This window comes from Molothrus aeneus, chromosome 23 (assembly GCF_037042795.1).
Source record: "Molothrus aeneus isolate 106 chromosome 23, BPBGC_Maene_1.0, whole genome shotgun sequence".
Taxonomy (NCBI): domain Eukaryota; kingdom Metazoa; phylum Chordata; class Aves; order Passeriformes; family Icteridae; genus Molothrus; species Molothrus aeneus.
Window position 1 is genome coordinate 6,341,182 of NC_089668.1, and position 14,528 is coordinate 6,355,709.

Below are 14,528 nucleotides of genomic sequence, written 5' to 3' on the forward strand. Positions count from 1 at the left end.
TGCTGAGGAAGGCAGGAGCCTCCCTTGAAATGGAAAATGCAAACCCCCTCCCTCTGAATTATTATAATTTTGAGATTGAAAAGCTCTCAGGCAAAGATATGGGAACAGGAATAACAGTTCTTTATTAGGAAATTAAAAATCCAAATGCAAGAGTACAAACCAGCCCTGGCAGAGTGAGAGCAGGCCCTGGCACGCTGTGGGTCAGGGGGTGGCACAGCCCCATCCCATGGGGGCTCAGCCCTCCTGCAGTGCCAGCTGTGGCTCTGCTGGAGCAGGGATCCTGCACAAGGGGGGAGTTTTCCTCTGCAGCTCCAGGGCTGCTGCAGATGGGCCTGGGCTCCCTCTGGCCATGCAGGGCAGCAGAAGCTGCTCCTCTGGCAATGCCCTGGGCAAAGGCTGCTGTGCTGTGCCAGGCTCACATTGGATCCAGGCAGGAATGCTTGGCTCCTGCCCTGGGCGCAGCATCTCCCCATGGGATGCTGGAATTGGATCAGCCCTGCAGGGACACTCAGTGGCCATGGACAGCAGAGATCTCCTGCAGGGAGGATTGGCTGTGGCAGAGATCAAGAAAACTGCCCCAAGAACAGCAGAGAACTGCCCAGCTCTGACACATGGGGACAGGACACACAGCCCCAGACACCTTGCAACCGAGGACGCTGCAAAAGGTTTCATCCAAATGTCCCATTCTGTGAGCAGCACCATTAAGGCTGGGATTTAGGGAATTTTGGGGAAGTGGAGATGGCACCAGGGGCAGGCTCTGCTCTGTGTTTTCCAGAGCAGATTCCAGCGACTTCTGAGGTTCTGGATTTTGGGAATAAGGCACCAGAGGATAATGGAACTCCAGCTGTGCCAGATACTCTTGATGTTCATTCCCAGTTAAAGCAGGACACGGGAAAGAGGGGAAAGATGGGATACAGGGTTCAGATATCTGGGATTGGAAGAGGAAAAGGAGGGAATTCATGGTTCAGATGTCTGGGATTGGAGAAGGGGCATTTGTGTTCCCAATCCTGGATTTCATGGAGCACTATTAAAAGAACTGGGAGGACAACAATGGAAAATAAACAGAATTTGGCCCCTCAAAAGCAGATTTTAGATAAATTGGAGCCCTAAATAATGGCTGTGACAGCAGCAGGGCCCATCTGGGATCAGCAAGGCAGAACAGCTCCTGTCACCCTTCCAGAATGTTTTGTCTGTGGGGAATGTGGTGGTGATTGGGAATGTCAGACCAAGGCTCCTCCCAGGATTCCTGTAACGTGGATTTGTGATCCTGCCTTGGAAGTATCAGTGGGCCTTTCCAGGAGTGTCCTCTTTGGGGTTTTGGTGCTCTTTGGGGTTTTGGTGCAGGAATATCCTCTTAGGGGTTTTCCAGGAGTGTCCTCTGTGAGTCTTTGGGGTTATCTGGGTGTCTCCTCTTTGGGGTTTGGAGCTCTACAGGAGTCTTGTTTTTGGAATTTTGCAGCTCTCCCGGTGTGTGAGGTTTTGGAGAGCAGCTTCTCCACGGGTGGCCTGGAAGTGAGGAGAGGTCAGCTCAGGGATTCCCGGGATTCCCACCCCGACCCTTTGGCTTGGCAGGGGTGGAGCTCTCCCAGCAGAGGCTCCTCTGAGTATAAATCAGGATTTCCTCCAGGGAAAGCTGCCCCTGGCACCAAACCCTCCCTGCTGGAGCCGTGGAGCAGCTGTGGAGCTGAGCCAGGTTGGGAAAATTTGGCTCCCAAAATTTGGCTCCAGTCCCAGGGAGAGCACAGAGTCCCCTCCCTGCCCTGTCCATAATTCCTGCAGTCACTCCCTTGTGAGGATGGGGTTTTCCCTCAGCAGGAATTCCCTGTGCCCATGGGATGGGTGGATTTGTGCCCAGGGATTGCACCACCAGAGCCAGCAGAGAACTTGTCCCGTGGGCTCAGATCTCCAAGGTTCATCCCTGGAAACAAGAGAAGCCAGGAATCCTGAGGCACCATCCCAAAAAAAGAGGCAGGTGGACACAAAGGTGGCACTGGAATAAATTAGGGAGGTTTTTTTTGGTCTTAGAGATCAAACCATTGGGGGGAAAAAAAACTCCATTTATTCCCATTTTATTACAGCTGCTTTAGAGGAACAAAACTTTTCCCCATAAAAACTTAATTCTAGAATTTAAAAATTAGGTTTGCCAAACTTTTCATTCAGTGAATCCAGCAGGGAAGGGAGCAGCCCTGAAGGCTGGATTGGGATGCCAAGGTTGGGTTAAACCCAGACCCTTCCTCAGGTTCAAAAGGCACACGGAAAGGAGGAATTGCCAGAATTAAATTCTTCCAAGGCTCCTGGGCTGAGTTTCAACCTCTGAGAAGAAAACCTGTAAATCAAACTTGGATTTTGGACAGGCACCAACTTCAGAGGACACTTCCAGCTGATGGGGCTCCTCCTGAGCTGCTCCCAAACCTGTGGAACACTGAAAATCCACAGGAACAGCCAATGGGTACATGAAGAAGGGATATTTCTATTAAAAAAACTTCCCATCAGCCCCACCCCTAGGCCCTCCCAACTGGATCCATAAAAACAAATGAAGTCATCAGTGAATTTCATAGAATCTCCACTGCTTTCTCCTGCTGGGTTTATAAAAAACTCTGCTCAGATCATTTTTCTTGGTGTGCAGAAAGGAGAGGAAGAAGCAGCTCTGTGTTTTGTTCTGGTTCAGGCTGTGCTGCTGCAAAGAATGGGTCAGTAATTGCCAAATGTTTCCAGCTATTTTTCCTTCTTTTCCTTCACTGAAATCTTAAAAAAGGTCCAATCAACTCCACAGTCCCACAACTGCATCGAGAAGCTCTCACAGAAATTCCTTTCAATCATTTTGAAGAACTCCTGATCATGGTTTTAAAATTATTGTTATAAATTCCACTCCTGGGGATGAAACTGCCTCTGATCATTGAGGAGCTTCACCCAAGGTCCAGTGCAGTGAAACTCCCTGTGATCACTGAGGTTTTTAAGCCAAGGTCCATTTTAATGAGGAATTGTTTAAGCCTGAGGTAGTTCCAGTCTAAGCTGACATCTCCACTCTGCCTGACTCCAGCTGGAATTTATCTGAACAAGCTCCATCCCAAAATTCACCATCAAATTAGATTTTGTTCTGCATTCAGGTTTCTGCTTTAGGTTAAAGCACTAAAATGACTCAAATAAAGGTACTCATGTGAGGGCTGAGTGCTCCATTCCCAAAAGCAGGAATCGAACCTACACTAGAGGAATCAAAACCCTCCAGACTTCCTTTATATTACTTTCTAGTAGGGTCAGCTAAACAAGCTATGGGGCCCATACCCCAAAAATGATGGTGCAACTCCTTCCCCTGCTAATGAACCCCCAGGCAAATCTAATCTTCATCATTAGCCTACTCCTAAGAACAGCCATTACTATCTCAAGTAACCACTGAATTATGGCCTGGACCGGCCTTGAAATCAGCACACTCACCATCCTCCCATCAATCTCAAAATCCCACCACTCATGAGCCATTGAAGCTGCCACTAAATACTCGTGACCCAGCAGCTGCTTCTGCCCTTGTCTTGTTCTCCAGCACAACCAACGCATGACATACTGGACAATGGGACATTACCCAGAATCCCCACACAGAACACTTGATTTTGCTAGAAAAACTCCTATTAGAGTAAAATTTCTCCACAAAATTTCACCCAAATTGTGTTTTTCAGGCAGCAAAGCACCTTCAGAAATGAGTGTCAGAGTGGCCTTGGGGCTGTGGTGACCTGGGGCAGCGAGGGTGTCTCTGCAATGGTGGCATTGGGAGCTCCCTTCCTGTTGCAGTGCGTTGCCATTTCCTGTCTCACCTATCCCATCCCCCTCAAGGATGCCAACCTTTCCCCCTCCCCTTTTGCCCTCCTGCCTGGCACCTTCCAGCAAGGGGTCATGTGATTGGCAGATGCCCCCCAGGTCTGGGCTCATTGGTTTGTCCCAGCGTCCACATCCCCTGACCCTTCCCCTGCTCACACCTGGTTGGCCCTCACCTGTCCGTCCCCTCCCCCTGTCCCCGGGGCTTAAAAAGGACACGAGACCATGCGGTCGGGGTCTCTGCTGTGGTCTCGTGTCTGACTGTCTGGAGCTGTTGCCAGATTCAGAAATCTACCATGCTACAATAAACTCTGGATCTAAGCTACACGGTAGAACCCGCTCCTTTTCTCTTCACCGTCGCCTGAATCTTTTCCACCAAAGGTAAACTGAGTTCCTATTTTGCCTGGACTTGTTCTGAGCGCCCAGCTACAGCAACTAGCCAGACAAAGGCTTCTCTGGGGTGAAAAACGCCACAGCTGCCGCCTTTGGTCCAGCAGCGAGGCCAGACGAAGCCAGGCAGGACACACCCCGAAACATTCGGGGCTTAATATTTAATACCTTCCCACATCACCCATTCCATGATCCCATGAGGGTTGTGGGACCTGCCCTGGATGGGGGCACCTCCAGCTGTTCCACTGAAACCCCTGCAGGATTTTGGGATGTGGATATTTGGGATGCAAGATGAGGAGAACAAAGGAGGGCTCTGTGCAAACCCCAGAGCTGCACCCACTTCATTCAAATCCAAATCCCACCCCAAGGCCTCATTAACCTGATGGGAGCAGGAATTGCCATCTCAGCCCCTTCTCAAGGGGTTGCAGGATAAATTCCATTTGTTTCTACTTGAGGTGGAATTAATCTCTGGCCAGGAAATCAGCTTAAGGCCTCTCCCCTGCTTCAATCCCTGCAAGGCCTCTGTGGCTCACTCGTGTAATCATTGATTGGGTTCTGGAGAGCTCTGGCTAATTACAGCTGGGAATGACTCAACTGTGGGGCCTTGGGCAGCGCTGAAATTTGGAATTAAAAAAGAAAAAAATCAGCCTGAAAGGATTCAAAGCTGTGGTGTCTTGAAAAACCAGGCTGTCAAAATCTGGTCAAGTGAAACGTTTTGAGTTGATTGCTGCAGGGTTTTTTTCCCATATATAACTCAGAGACATATTCCGAGGTCAAATGTTTTCTCAACCTGAGGAGGTGAAATGTTTCATTTGGAAAATTGCAAAACAAAATGTTCTCGTTCTTGTACTTGTGGGCGGATGAATTTTCTTTTTAAAAACTCTGCAAAGTTTTAATGCTTTTATAGAGAGCCCCAGCTTCTCCTCAGCTGAGGTTTGGGCTTCAAATATTTTGGTTTAGACTTCAACATTTTGTGTGATCTATGCTAAAGGTGCGGCACCTGCACAGGGGCTCTGTCAGCATTAATTGTGGGAATATTTGGAGAACATGGATTTCTTATCCTCGCAGAAAAGATGGACTTTGTGTGATCTGAGCACACAAACACAGAATTCAAACAAGAATTTGGGATCAGTGGGAGCAGGGACAGCCACAAGAACTTGCAGCCTGTCGGTTTGGAAAGCCAGGTGTCTGCTGAGGAAGGCAGGAGCCTCCCCTCAAATGGAGAATGTAAACCCTCCCCACCCCTCTGAATTCCTATAAATTTTAAATTAAGGGGTTCTCAGGCAAAAATATGGGGGCAGGAAATAACAGTTCTTTATTAGGGAAGAAAAAAAAAAGGATAAAATGAACAATGCAGTGAACTAAAGCAACACTGCCAGAGCCAGAACCCAGCCTGACACCCTGTGGGTCAGGCTGGTGGCAGCAGAACCATTGGAATTGTGGCTCAGCCCTCCTGCAGTGCCAGGGCTGGTTCTGCTAGAGCAGGGATCCTGGAGAAAGGTGCAGTCTCTGCCTCTGCAGATCCAGGGCAAGAGGCAGCTGCTGTTCCTCTGGGCAATCCAGTGCAGAAGCCGTGCTGGTGTTCCAGAATCTCCAGATTCTATCCGGGTAGGAATGCTTGGCTCCTCCCCCTGGGCTCCCATCTGCCAATGGGATGCTGTAGTTCTTATCAGCCATGCAGGGACATTCCATAGCTGTTATCAGCAGGTGTGTCCCCTCCCGAGGGAGGAGTGATTGTGGTCCCTCAGAGAGAGATAAGGCAAACTGCCCACTTGACAAAGGTAATCTGCCCTACAGATGGTGATTGAAAACATCTTGCATTGCAATCTTCAACACAGCCCCATAATGTTGATGTTTCCTTGTAGGAGTGGGTGAAACTGCTGGGAAGGTTTCTCCCAGGCAGACCCAGAGGGTTGGGATCAGCTGGGACCAGCTGGGATCAGCTGTGTGTGGGGACACCCAGAGCCACTGCTGTGCTGGGGACTCTGCCAGCTCCTGGAGTGGGAGATGGGGACAGCAGTGCCACACTCAGGGACATCCCCATGGCCAAGACACAGCCCAGGGTGACCCCGAGGTGCCACCTCCAACACCCCCTGCACTGAGGCAGAACAGAGCAGGGATGGGGCTGTGCTGAGGAACTCCCCCAAAAATGGGATTTACTGTGGTGGGGAGCCCCTGCAGGCCGGGATGAGCAGGAGATGGAGCCCTGCAGAGGCACAGCGGGGTCTCCAGCCTTGGAGAAGGATTTCACACTGAGCTTTTGAGGGGAAAAAAAGATGTTGTTTCTGCAAAGTGCACAGCTGGGTCCTCTTCCCATTTCCCGGGAGAAAACAGTGCAGGGATCGAAGGGTGAAGTCTGCTCCTTCTCCTGTGGAATTTTACCCAGCTGCTCATGTTAGCACAGCAAAGCTTCCCTTTCCACTCAGGACAGGGGGGATTTATTACCCATTTTCCCTCCTTCCCTACAACTCCACCAGCACGACAGCTCCAGGAGCTTTTTGCCTTTCTTAGCTTGGCTTACAGCTCCCGGTGCTTGAAGAGGCTTCACTCTGCTGCCCAAAAATCCCTGTTTTCCTACATTTCCTGGCTATTGCTGCTGGCTGTGGCTGGTTTGTTATGAAAACCTATCAGGAGTTTCTCTCCCTGCTGTGAATCTGTTTGGGAATGGGGGCAGGAGCAGCCTCCCTCCCCCAGGCCTGAGGAACGTGGAAACATTGGAGAGATCGCTGAGTTACCCACACAGGGTGTCCTGCCAAGCTTTCTGCAGGAACTCTCACCTTTTTTGGTGTCTCCTAATAAATCTTTTGGGGTTTGCAGGGCAGAGCAGCAGCCATGCTCCCTCTCCAGCTCAGTAACCCACTGGTTTCTTGTTTTCCCTTTTCCAGAGCAGAGCAGGGATGGAAAGGTGGGAATGGGAGGGAATTGCGGATGGGACAGTGAGAGAGGAGGGCAGGCTGGGCACAGAGCTCAGGCAGGGATAAGGTTTTTCCCTGGTGATTAAATCCCAGAAATATCTTGTTTTCCCACTGTGGGAAGAACTAATGGAGCAAATGTCCTGTGGTTTGCAGCGGGCAGGGCCCAGCCCTGGGCTGCTCTTTGCCCTCAGATGAGGTGAGTTTGGCTCTGCATGTGAACCCTCTTGTGGAGTTTTGTCTCCTGGCCCGAGCTGATCCCTGTGCTGGAGCAGGACCAGCACTCCCCAGCATTCCCAGTGCTCTGGAGCTCAGTGGATGCTCCCAGGGATGAGCTGGTGCTGCAGGAGCCTGGAGCTGGGTTCCAGCAGCGCTTTTTGGGGTTGTGGCTGCCCATGGGATCATCCCCCACATCCCAGCCCCTCCCAGGCACAGCCTCCCAGCCCTGGGGGCTCTGAGGGGTTGTGGGACACACTCAAAGCCCCAAATCCTCCCCATTTTGGGGTGATCTGCTCATGGACTCTGGGGCGTTGCAAAAGGGATCCCTCTCTGCCAGTGAGTTGTTAATGAGCAAGGTGCTGCTCCAGGCTCCTCATCCAGGCAGGAATCATCCCAAATATCTCAGTCTGGACACTCAGAATGGGAATCAACTCCAGGTGAAGGAGCAGCATTTTGGAACAGCCTGGGACAGTGGAAAGTGTCCCTGTCCATGGCATGGGAATGAGTTGAGTTTCAAATCCCTTCCCACCCCAACCATCCCACGATCCTGTGTGGGAAGCTGAACCCAGCATTTCATTTTTTAAGGTTTTGTCAATGTGGGAGGCATCTCTCCATGAATCCCCCATTAATAACAATTAAACAGCTGCAGTGGTTAATTGATTTATCCTTGCTGGGTGAATATTGCAGGGAAGCTGCTGCCTCCCTTCAAACCAGAGGATGGTCCTGTCCTTGCAAGAGCTGTGTGAGGGAAAGCCAAAGCAGCAGCTCCCTCCATCCAGCTGAATGAAAACAATGGACTTTCACCTCTGTGAGCACTTAAATATCCTCCAGATTATGATTTTTTATCTCTGAGTGAGGCAGGAGCCGTGCAAGGTAATGGATAAATCCAGGAAGGTGGATCCACGGGGAGGCTGCGTGGACATCAAGCATAGCAAAGCTGCCATAAAATATAATGAAGGAATAAAGCAGGGAAGAGGCTGTCATAAATCCTAAAGCAGGGCCCAGCGTGAGGAGAAAAGGAATAATAAATGGCCAAACACACATCAGCACAGACATAAAGCATAATGAGCTGCTGGCTGAAAGTCACATTAATGGAGAGGTTCTGTTGTCACTCCCAATAAGCAAAATGATAATTTTCTCTTTGGAGCCCTCAGAGAGCTCCTGGCTGCTGTGGGAGGGGTTGGGATTTCTCACTCAGCAATGAATGATTTCTGACACCTGCAAATCCTTCTGCTGGATGTTAGGAGCAGCCCCAAACCCCTGCCAGGCTGGGAACGTTTGGTGTGGGGCTCAGGGGGGGTTGGACACAGCAGGACAGGCTGGGGACACAGGGCAGGGACAGGACAGCAACTCCAGGTCCTGGGGGGGTAAATGCCAGATTAAGCCCTTTTCTGACCCAGAGATGGGGCAACTGAGAGGTGTTTTAAAAACTTTTATTCCATTTTCATTCTCATGAGAAGGGTGAGACAGACATTATAATTCATGCTATTACAATCAGAAGCCAATTATTTCCTAATTATAGTACACTAAAAGCGTTTCTTGGCCTATCAGCTTTTGCTATGCCATGCTGTAGATGCACAGGTAAAACTGGGAATATTGGAAAATCCAGGCTGTGCATAGTCCCCTCCCCATGGGAATCACTCGGGTTTAACAAGGCCAAGTCCGGTGCTGCCCCTGAGATGGAGAAATTCCTGGGATGGATCCAGCTGGAGCAGCCCTGGGAGAAGGATTTGGGGGTGGTGGTGGGTGAAACTGGACATAACCCAACCCAGGAACCCCCCAGCCCTGGGCTGATCCCAGGGGGCAGCAGGAAAAGGGGGATTGTGCCTCTGTGGCCCTCTCAGGTGAGACCCCACCTACAGAGCTGCTCCAGCCCTGGAGCCCCCAAAATCAAGGACCTGGAGCTGCTGGAGAGAGCCCAGAGGAGCCCACGGAGCTGCTACAGGGCTGGAGCCCCTCTGGAGCCAGGCTGGGAGAGCTGGGGGTGCTCCCCTGGAGAGGAGAAGGCTCCAGGGAGAGCTCAGAGCCCTTGCAGGGCCTGAAGGGGCTCCAGGAGAGCTGCAGAGGGACTGGGGCCAAGGATGGAGGGACAGGAGGCAGGGAATGGCTGCCAGTGGCAGAGGGCAGGGCTGGATGGGATCTTGGCAATTGGGAATTGTTCCCTGGCAGGGTGGGCAGGGGCTGGGCTGGAATTGCCAGAGCAGCTGTGGCTGCCCCTGGAGCCCTGGCAGTGCCCAAGGCCAGGCTGGACATTGGGGCTGGCAGCACCTGGCACAGTGGGAGGTGGCCCTGGGCTGCAATGAGCTGGCATTGAAGATCCCTTCCCACCCATACCATTCCATGATCCTATAATTCTGTGACTTCTGGAGAAAGCCCCACCTGCCCCCCTGTCCCGCCAACACTTCCAGCTGGGATCTGGCAGATCCTGTGATTCCATCACTGCACAGTTCCCCACCTCCATCCCACCCTTTGCACCAACCTCCCTGTGCAAATCCATTTGGGATTTTAAAACATCCATTTCATTTAATTAGGGCACTCAAGAAGCAGAACCCATTTCCCAGCCACTCACCCAGACTCTCCCTTTTCCCTGGCAGCAGCAGAGCCTGAGCCTGCCTCAAATTGGAGCAGAAATTTGTGGTGGCAGCCCCAGTGCCAAGCTCTGGCAGGGATTTATTGCATTTATTGCTGGCAATAAATGCAACATTCCCCTCATTAGGGCTCTCACATTGTTTGGCTTCTCGTGGAGGGTAAATCCACCAAGCGAAACCTTGGGAGAAACCAATTAGGAATGTTATAAATAAAAAATATAACAAATATATTTTTTATAAATATGCATATATATATATTAATTAAAAATAATATAATTATATACATAATATAATTCTATAATATTTATGTTGAAATTATCTATAATAAGAAATAATTATATATATGATATATATATAATTATCTATATTATAGTATCTATATTTCTTATCTATAATAAGAAATAATTATATGTATGATATATATAATAGATATTTATGGATAATATAAATATATATATAATAAATAACAAATGTATAAAGATATATATTTTATAAATATTAAATATATAGAATATATATTATATATTTGTAATATATATTTTTATATATATATTATTTGTCATATATATTTATATTATACATATGTATATATTTATATATAAATACATATCTAATATATCATCTTATAATATATATAATGTAAATATAATTATTAGCTCTCACCAATAGTTAAATATTTAATTTATATATATAACTTTTGTTTTGCAAGTTATTATTGATCACAATAAACCTCATATAGTACAATTTGTAATTCCTGCTTTTGATATAATCTGTCAGTTTATGTATGCACAGTATAGCTTTTATAAATAGTGGTGTAATATAGTGTAATATATATTATTATATGGTATAATACTAGTGTACAGTGTAAATATAGTGTAATATATACTATTATTTCGTGTATTATGATTATATAGTGTAAATATAGTGTAATTTATATGGTGTAATACTATTATACAGTGTAAATATAGTGTAATATATACTATTATGTGGTGTAATACTACTACATAGTGTAAACATAGTGTAATATATACTGTCATATAGTGTTATACTACTATATAGTGTAAATACAGTGTAATACACTATAAAAATAATATAATTATTTTAGACCATAGCATAATATAGAGTGTGAAATATTGAAATGCTTCTTCATATAATAACTCAGGAAATGGTGTAAGAGAATTGGGTGATTTCCCACATTTGGGGACTATCTTATCTGAAAGACAAGATAATGGAAACAAAACCCAGAACACTGAAAAAGAAAAAGAAGAATCTATTGACCCTCGTTATCAGGGAGTGAAAATACAACAGGGTGGAACCACAAGAAGAAATAAAATGTATCAGTTTAATCTACAGGATGGCATGAAGACAAGTCAATGGTTAAAACGAAGCAAAAGAAGTCAAAAACGAAACTAAAAACTAATCTAAACTCGAAGGAATGTTTGAATATGTATAAACTTTATGAATATGCACTTTATGAACATGCACTTTATGAACATGCATCCTGTGATGTAACAGGATACAGAGAACATGGATTAAGTTAAAGTGTGCTTCTGGCAAAGGGCCAAGTGTCCCAGTGCTGGATTTTGTCCCTTTTATCCCTTAATAAACTTTTATAAAATTTTCAATAGTGAGCTGTGTTTCTCACAGGAAGGACAGAGGAAATATTTCCCAGGGCTGGTGGGGACTGGGAGCTGGGACAGGAGATTTGGGCAGGAGCTGAGCCCAGCTCAGCTCTGGGACAAACTCAGGAATTTCCCCGTGCTCTGTTTGCCCACCTGTGATGGCAGCATGGACCCAAAGCTTTGTGTCCTAACCCCACCTTTCATCCCTTCCACAGAGCAATGAATGCCCCAAGCCACCTATGAAATGGGCAGAAGAAAGGGTTAGGCAGGGAAATTTCCTGAGTGCCTGCCAAACCCTGAAATTTCCCCCCAAATCCACCCCCCAAAAATTCCCCAGTCCCCCTAAATTTTCCACCAACCCCACCCAAATCCCCTCTAAATATCCTAAATCCCCCCTTAAACCCCCAATCCTTCCCACATTCCCCCAAACTCCCCAAAACCACCTTAAATCCCCGCTAAACCTCCCCACGCCCCCCAAATCCCTAATTACTCCCACGTCCTCCCCAAATTCCCCAAAATTCCCCCAAACCCCCTTAAATCCCCTCTAAACCTCCCCATGCCCCCCAAATCCCCCCTTAACCCTCTCAGTTTGCCCCAATCCTCCCCAAGTCCCCCTAAACCCCCTCAGCCCTCCCAAAAGTTCAGAAATCTTCCCAAACTTCCACAAACACCCCTCAGCCCCCCTCAAATCCCCCTGAACCCCCCAATCCACCCCAAATCTCCCTCAAATCCCCCCACGGATTTTATAGTTCTTTACTTTTTTGGCATAGATATTTATTTGTAGTTTTATATTTACATATCTTTAGATAATATGATAAATATATCTATCAAAATGCATTATTATATTGTCTTAGGGTGACTTTATGACACTTGTATCCCCATTCTGTTCTGTTTATGCTGGATACCAAGTTTAACATTTAAGCCTGGTTCCAAGAGCAAAGAGAGGAGAACCAGTTAGAGGAGAGCCAGCTTGAATTTATTTTCTCAAGAAAGCCACTTCAAAAGTTTCCTCCTAAATTTGCCCTAAACCAAGACATACATTTATATTTATTTTTATTTATTTTATCTGACATATTATATTTATAATATAAATATTTATCTATTTATATTATATAAATATAAAATATCAACATATTTCAATAATATCATATTGTAGGTATTATATATATTATATCCATTATATTTTATTTATTTTTGTATATTTATATTGTTATATTGATGTTTATATTTTATTTATATTTATATAGAAACTATTATATAACACATATTCTATCATATGATGATATTATATTTATTTTTATCCTTATTTATTTTATTTTTTATTATTGGCATGTTTACATTTATTTATTTATTTATTTATTTATTATTGGATTTATTCCCAATGGCTGCCCCACCCTCCAGCCCAGCTTTCCTTGAGGAGCAGCTCACACAGGGCTGGAATTCTTCCCTGCTCTGGGGACAAGGGACAGCACCTGGTCCCAGCCTCTCCTGGTGGGAGATACTCTGATGACCTCTCCAAGGAGAAATTCCGGCTGGAATTGCTGCCAGGAGGGAGTCACAGACAAAGCAGCACCAAACGCCTCAAATCCATGTCCGGCATTCCATGCCCAGCCAAGGCTGTGTCCCTTTGAGCAGAGCAACCTCCTAAAACCTGGAGTCCCCAGAGGGGACATGGGGGTGCCACTGCCAGGCCTCAGTGGCCTCCAGGCTCCAGCAGGACCCCAGGCCCAGCTTTTCCCAGTTTTCATCATTCATAAGAAGACTTCTGATTCCCAGAGATTGCTCCATGGCCTGAGGAACATCAGTGAGTTCACAGAGGACATGGGGCCTCTGCAGCCAGGACTTCCCTCTCTTTCAAAGATTCCAAGATGTGGATGTGGCAGCCTGGTCAGAGAGAGAGAAAGCCAGATAAGTTTTCCCAGAATTGGCCTGGGAAGCTTTAGGGAGCCGGAGATAAACAATGATAGCCAATCATTAAAACAACCTGCAGGTCATGTTTTTCTGTTTTCCTGTTATTCTCATAAGATTGTTTACAAATGGGTGTCTTGTTAATTAGCCAATCATGTGAAATGTATTGATTAAATGACCAATCAGCTCCACCTGTATCGGACCAGTTTATAAAAGAAGCAGTTTCAGTGAAAACAGCGTGCTCGTTCAACTCAGCCTTCTGACTAACTCTGTGTCATTTCTGACTTAACAGTGCCAAGAGACTGGCCTCTTCTTGTCATCAACTTAAAAGATTGTGTTCTCAACATTCCACTGCATCCAGAGGATGCTCCTGGATTTGCCTTTTTGGTTCCAGCCATCAATAGAGGAGAACCGCTGCAAAGGTTTTACCGCGAGGTTTTACCACTGGACAGTTTTGCCTCAAGGGATGAAAAGTTTGCCTACTGTTTGCCAATATTTCATGGCAAAAGCTTTGTCTCCAGCCCAACAAAACACCCATGGTCAAGCATTTTACACTACATCCAGGTGCTCTCCTGGAGAGGAGAAGGCTCCAGGAGAGCTCAGAGCCCTTGCAGGGCCTGAAGGGGCTCCAGGAGAGCTGCAGAGGGACTGGGGCCAAGGATGGAGGGACAGGAGGCAGGGAATGGCTGCCAGTGGCAGAGGGCAGGGCTGGGTGGGATCTTGGCAATTGGGAATTGTTCCCTGGCAGGGTGGGCAGGGGCTGGGCTGGAATTGCCAGAGCAGCTGGGGCTGCCCCTGGAGCCCTGGCAGTGCCCAAGGCCAGGCTGGGCATTGGGGCTGGCAGCACCTGGCACAGTGGGAGGTGGCCCTGGGCCATAGGAAGAGCTTTAAGTTGCCTTCCCACCCAAACCTTGGATGACTTGCTCATTGCAGCACCAACTCAAAAAGAAATGGAACAGACTTGTGTCTGTTTGTGTTTGTTTTCCCACAGCCAGAGCTCAGTTTGGGTCCGGAATGCTCGGGCACACAAGGAGAGCTCTGTGTGCCCCTGAGGGGACAAGGGGCAGGGGCAGACCATAAACCAG